Below are 7094 nucleotides of genomic sequence, written 5' to 3' on the forward strand. Positions count from 1 at the left end.
TGGCCTGCCGTGAAATACGACGAGATCCGGCAGCTCGAGTGATGTCACTCGAGGGGGTGCGAGGGTGACCAATTCGACCCACGTGGCCCGGGACTTCCTCGGCTTCGGCATGGAAATGGCTGCACTGTGAGGGACCCGGTCAAGTCCCAGGCAAACCGGGACGGCCGGTCACCCTTAGCGAGGGGCCGGTTTTGCTGTCTCCGTGACCTGCCTCCGTGGTTGACGTCGAGCCCAGATCCCACGACACGGCCCCTGTAACATCGTGTGGCTGTCCCATGCCAGGTGCCCAGTGCCATGAACTTCCCTGCCCCCTTTTTTCAAAACCTCTTACGCCGATTTTATTTTTAATCTTCCTGTTTTTTATGTGTTTACGTTTTTTTTTTTGGTAAAACCTGCCACAAAACCTTTTTTGGGAAGCGGTCCATCTATAAATCCTAAATAAATAAATACATCGCTCTCTTTTCCACGGCTGTCCTGGCCTATGCGGCGGAACTGCCAGGCCCCCCGATGAGTTGGGGGCCACGGAGCGGAGTGGACTCGCTCGGCTGAATTGCCAGGTCCGCGCGCCTGGGGGGGCCGGTGAGCAGAGCGACTGCTAAACCCTCACTTTTGTTTCCATCCGTTCACGAACGGGTTTGGGCGAAAAGCTGTTTGCCGGGATTGCGGTTCTGATTCCCCGGGGGTGGGCGCCCGCCTTCTATTCCGAGCCGGGGACAAAGGCCCAGAGGAACGAGGAATGACCATGGGTCTGAGGGAGCAGGGTCGTCTCGGCGTCCCCGGACTCAGGGAGGGGGAGCATCCCGATCGGCGGAATAGTGCCAGTCTCGGGGTCAGGGTAGGCGTGGAACAAACCTGAGTTTAAGTCCTTGCTCTTGGCTGAGGCCTGCGGTCAGGTTCTCTCTCTGGGCCAAGATCTTTTTCTCTGGGGCGTCTCTAAGCCCGCTCACGCCTCTGTGCGAGTAGGGAGGAGCTGGCCCTTCTGGGTGATGTGGCCTTTCTCATAGCTTGGGTACCAGTCACGGCATCTCCTGTGCAGGAGGGAGCGGGACAATGGCCGTAGAGGCCCAGACCAGCAGGTGGCCCTCAGGAGGCCTGCGGTGCCTGCGGCAGCAGCTGGGGAGAGATTTCCTTTTCTCTGTCTGCGGTCCTGAGCCGGCTCCAAACATCTTCCTGTGGTTGCGGATCCCTCGAAACAAGGAACTCGAATTAGAAAATTCAGGCTTCGATGGAATAACTCACCAGAACGTGTCAAAGGAAAAGGACAGACCCCATCACGTGCTGGCGAGGATGTCAAGCCAACGGGACGCTCACGCGGTGAGGGCGTCGTGTTCAGACCTCGGAAGACCCTTTGGCAGAATCGGCCAGACTGGACAATTCGCAAATCCGGTGACCGGGCTGCGTGACTCCGTTCCTAGGAATGACCCAGCAGAGGCACATGCACACAGTAGAATGTCACGCAGCGACAGAAATGAGCAAACTACAACTAAACGCAGCAGCAGGGGAGTCTCACAAACAAACGTGAAGAGACCAGACACGTAAGAGCACGTAGGGTCCTGTTTGGTTCGCGTAACTTTCTAAAAACGGGTGAAACCACTGTACAGAGCGAGAATTCAGGGCAGTGTTTATGCTGGGGAGGGTGATGACGGGAGGGTCCCATCGGTCGACTGTGTGTTGTCTGCCTCGCCTGCCAGTCTGTGAGCGCTGGATGTTGACAGGACTAGTCAGACGTCTATCGACAGAACCAAGGGGTAGAAATGGGTGTGGTGTTTTATAGCCAGTGAAGGGAGAAGGTGGGATTTCTGGGCGATTAATTTTACCTTTTCCAGGTGCCATTCTTGATTTCCAAATCTAAGATCGGGAATGATGGCTGCCAGCCAGAGGAGCATCCTGATCTGGAGCCACAGACAGCCAGACAAAAGCTTGAGTCACGGCACAGAAAGTGAGTGCCCCACAGACGATGGCAGGGGCCAGGGGTCACGGCTGGGCACAGGCAGTGGCGCACACGACTCCCAGCGGGCGTCAAGGACCAGGCATGCCAGGCCCCACTGCAGATGTCACGCTTGCACACTTGGGCTTTGACCCCGCCGGACTATTTATACCCCTGGAATGTCACCAGCCTGGCTGGGAAGCAGAGACCCTTGTCATGCACCGAGCCCGCAGCCACCCCGTCTCACCCAGGGCTCTCGCGAGGACCCGCTCAGCGTTATCAGACGTCCCGCTCCACAGATAAGGAGCCTCAGCTCGGCCCCACTAATGGTATTATTTTAGGGACCACTCAGAAGGACAGGATGGGCTGGGGGCCCGGGTCATCTGTCATCCTTTCCTTCATCAGCACGCTAAACAAGGGTCAAATGAAGACCAGCGCTTGTCTGAAGGGCTGGAAAATCACGCCCCAAAGGCGCTGGGAAGGAATTTGCCCCGAGCGACTATTTCCGTCCCTCTCACGGCCCCTCTGGGCGACCCGCCCACCCACGGCCGAGCTGCAGTGCCAGGTGGAGGGGCGAAGATGCTGCCAAGCTCGATGGGGTGGGTAAGACGGCTTCTGGAAAACCTCCTCGCAGAGAGACATCCGGTCCCGGGTTTGGTTAGAAACCCAGAGCTCAGATATGTGGTTTCTCTGCTGACTTGAGCGATGAAACCGTTGTCGTTCAGCATTTCTATACCCTGATTAAGTCGGATGTGCACCATTAAGGGTCTGATCCAAGGTGCAGGCCTCAGGCGAATGGCGGCCAGCGTCCCCAGACCCCGCCCAACTCCACCTCCTGGCACTGTCCCCTCGCCCCCACCCGGACACAGACACGCAAACTTTTCTCGGGAATCAGTGTGTTCCTCGGAGCTCGCTGTGGCATTGAATGACCGCATGGGTTTGGGAGATGCGGTTTTAAGGGCGGGCTCGCTTCCCTTTCTAGAGCAGGAAAGGCGAAGGAGACAGCCACAGGGTTTGAGATGAAAGTCAGGGGTCAGCTCACTGCCCGGTGGGAGCATGCTCCTGGCCTACCCGGGAAAACGCCTCACTGGTGAACCCTATATCTTCAAAGTGCTAGCCAGGTGGAGCTGACCGAGACCCTGGCCCTGCCCTCGATCTGAGACGGGGAGGCCGGGGCCGAGGCTGGGGCCTTCTCCAAGGGCACTCGACACCGAGGGGCAGGGCCTGAGTCTCCTGGGTAACAGTCATACCATTTAGTCATCAAATTTGCCAAGGGAGCTCTGCTGCGTGCCAAGCCCTGGGCTGGGCACGGGGTGCAGCCCAGTGACCCGAACAGACAAAAGCCCTCGGCCTCTGGAGCGTGAGACGGAAAACGGTCACGCGAATGAGTAAAACATTCCGTGTTTTGGACGGCAGTGGATGGAGCGGTCTCCAGACAAAGTGGCTCGGGGAAGAGGCCTGCCGTCTCAGAGAGCGGCCTGCGGCTGTCTGGAGCGGCATTGCCGGCTGTGGGAGGCTGACTGATGGCCCCTCAGAGCCATCTGTGTCCTAAACCCTTGCAACCTGTGAGTACGTGACCTCGCAAAAGGTGGCGTGTCATTCTGCATCGGCCGTTCGCACCCACGGCTCTTCTGACACCATACCTATGGTCCCCCCTCCCACCCCAACCGATTCTCCCACTCTCCAGGCACCGGATGGGTGTCCTACAGGTCAGGAGCGTGTGTGTGTGTGTGTGTGTGTGTGTGTGTGTGTGTGTGTGTCGGGGGTGCTCATGCACTAGAGGCAGAGTCTCTAGAAGAAACCAGCCCCCAGACTTTCCGGCCTTGAGGACTGTGGGGGCTACGTCCGCGTTGCTCCCCAGCACTGAGTCTGGCTCTTGGTTACCGTGGTCCAGGACACGGGCGGGGGTGCAGGGCCCAGAGTTCTTTACTCTGACGGGTGAGAGCTGGGTCGGGGGCCGCGAGCAGAGGACCCTCGTTTGATTGGCTCATGCTGGCTGCTGCCGTGAGCCCGCCTGAGATGAGTGCCCTGCTTGCCTCGTCCCGTTTAATGCCCCCGACGCCCTGAGGGGTCGTCATCTGCGCACACTTCACAGAAGAGGAAACCGAGGCTTCGAGGGCCCACGTGGTGTGCCCAAGGCCGCTCAGCCCATGGGGGGCTCCACATTCTTCCTCATTAGGGCATACGAGGCCTTGCGTCCAGGGACCCTCCTTGCTGTAGTTTCCCTTCAAATGTCCCCCAAGACAGATGCCCGGCTCTCTGCCTGCCCTGTCACTGCCTCCTGCAGGTCCCTGCTAGAGCTGGCTCGTTGGCTCGTGATCACCAGTCCCACAGCCTGGACAGCACTGGGGGTCTCCAGGAGGCGGGACGGGGGCTCCGACCCCAACTCCTCACGAAAGTGAACCCCACCCCTCCCCTTGGCTCACAGGCTCCTGCCTTGCTGGCTTGAGTTCAGTCTCTCTAATTTGGTGGTTCTCAAGTGCAAAGCCCTCCACCCCCATGGGACATGTGGCGATGTCTGGGGACATTAGTGGTTGTCACAGCAAGAAGATGCTACTGGCGTCTAGTGCATAGAGGCCAGGCAGGCTGCTAACACCCCGCAGGGCACGGGGCGGCCCTCATAACAAAGAACCATCTGGCCCCAGATGTCAGAGTGCTGAGGCTGGGGCCCCTCTACCCTGTCACCCTTTTCCTGTCGCGGGTCTCCTGCCGGCCTCGGTGCTCTCCCTGGCACCCGTCCTCAGCCCTGCAGGCCGGGGTGTCACGCAGGGGGCTTCCGTGCGCTCTGCCTCGCATCTTTCTTACGTCCCCCCTCCACCCACCTCCTCCAACAGCCCTGGTCACGGCGCCTTCCTGGGCCCTACGCTAAGCCCCGCCCCAGCCCGACGTGGTCCCACCTCTGCCCCGACTGCTTGCTTGTTCGCCTGGTCTCCCCGCGGTTTCGTGAGCGTCCAGGCGAGTGGGACCGCCCCTCCCCCTCGGCCACAGCGTGCCCTTCACCTCCAGAACGGTCTGCAGCGCGTCCACGTTCAGAATGCACTTGCGGAGCAGCGCAAGTGGCAGAGGCCGAACTGGACGCCGGGCCTGACACCGAAGTCCTTGTTCTGTCCACTGGGCACAGGACTAGCGATAGAATCCAGGGGCCCAGAGCAAAGTGAAGCCATGGGGCCTTGTTCAAAAGGCTGTCAGAATCTCCGGACGGCCGCGGCGGCACGCATGCCACCAAACTTGGGGCCGCTCTGAGCCCCGAGCCCTGTGCGACCACCCGGGCCACAAGCCCGTGAAGCTGGCCCTGGCCAGAGGGGAGCCTTGTGGCACCCTGCAGCTCTAGTCACCAGTGCTGCGATGTGACTTGTGGCCACGCCTCAGTGCTCCTTAGAGCAGGGCCAGCTCTGGACGCTGCATCTGTGGAGTGGGGGGCTTGAGACCTGCCCCCACTCGGCCCCCCTCCTTTGCCTGCATGAGAGCAGGTCTGAGGTGGGGGCAGGGAGGGGAGGCAGGACCGCGAGCCAGTGAAGGAAAACTGTGCTCCCAGCCCAGGTGCTGCCTCAGTCCAAACAGCTGTCACGGCTCCAAAGGCTTGGGAGAGACCTGTGTTTTTCCTCTTCTATTTTTACTTCCTCAAATCTAAGACCAAGAGAGGCTAGTGCCAGAGCCCTGGAGGGGTCTGAGCCAGGAGGATTGATCCACGGGCGAGGGGAAGAATGTCTGCAAGAAGGTCGCTGTGAGGGTCCTTGGAAGGGATGGATGGGTGACCTAGTGCAGGGCTGGGACACGGGAGAGAGAGTCCCTCTCCATCAGACACCCCCCGACCCCCCGACTCAGGGCTGGGGCAGGGCCGCCTCTGCCTCGACCCACCCTGGAGGGCGCCGTTTTCACTGACCCCTGGAGGTGTGGCGCGCCCAGTCCACTAACATCCAGCAAACGCTCAATGATGCCATTGCTACCTCCGTGCCAACCTCTAGAATAAAACACTATCACTCCCAGTCTCCCCTGCATCTGGGTGTGGCCAGGTGACTGCATTTTTGCTAATGAGAGGTGAGTGGATGTTTTGTGTCGACGCTTTGGAATGGCTGCTTCACGGGGACATAGAGTCCAGAACGTGGATATGACGACTGGTGCTCCAGCAGCCATCTGGGACCATGAGGTGGATTATGAGGATGGAAGCCATAAATTAGGGTGACAGAACAGAGAAATGGGAAGGGACTAGATGTCAAACGCAGCGAAGCTGCCATCCTGACCGTGGATGTGACCCTCGGACTTCTTTTAAATGGGAAATAAACTTTTATCTTGTTTAAGCCCAGGCTTTGGGTTCGAATTTCAAATTCCAGGATACAGGAATGACTAGCTGGGGCGTGGAGTGAAGTCCTTTGGCTCTCTGTGTCCTCTCAGCATGGCCGGCGGTGTCAGGCCAAGCGGTGGGAGCCACAGGACCTGACTCAGGAGCTCGGCGTGCGGGACCGAGGGACGAGGCCATGACACGGTGCCCTGCGGGGGACATTAGCAAGAGAGGTGGAAGCCAGGAGCGGGAGGAAGGGGAAGGCCAAGGCCAAGGCCATCGGTGGTGCTACAGCCACAGACGCACCAGCCTAGGGTTGCCCAACGAGGTGTCCAATGGGGCAAGTGAACCGGGGTGAACAAAAGACAGATGCCTTGTCCCCTTCTTTCTGAAGCGCGCGGCCCTCTCAGCCCACCTTTGACTTTCCTACTCTTAATAGGGGCAAATAAAGAAAGAGATTGACCATTTTTAAAACAGCGTCCAACATTTGCGCCTTGGCGAGAGGCGACAGGGAGCGAAGGCTGTGGCAACAGCTGTTCTTCGCCTCCAGCCAAGAGCGTCCGCATAGGGACGGGGCCCGGTGTGGCCAGAGCTGCCTGTTTCTCAAGAGAAGCCAGAATTGGGGATTTTTTTTTTTTTCCTCACCCCGATCTTCTGATTTTCAAAAACATGTTGGCAAGGAATTCACTTAAAAAAAAAAAAAACAACAACAATGTAAAAACACCACGCAGGGGGAACAAGACACGCCTGTAGGCCGCATCTGGCCCTCTGGTTCCAGGCTCTGGTCTTTAGCCTGGAAATAGAACAAAAGCTAAATTGCACATTAGGACAATGACAGGAGGGTTTGGAAATCACAGGGGCTGGAACTTGTTAAGAGCCCTGCTCGTC

The sequence above is a fragment of the Pteropus medius genome, unplaced genomic scaffold (assembly GCF_902729225.1).
Source record: "Pteropus medius unplaced genomic scaffold, Ma_sr-lr_union100, whole genome shotgun sequence".
Taxonomy (NCBI): domain Eukaryota; kingdom Metazoa; phylum Chordata; class Mammalia; order Chiroptera; family Pteropodidae; genus Pteropus; species Pteropus medius.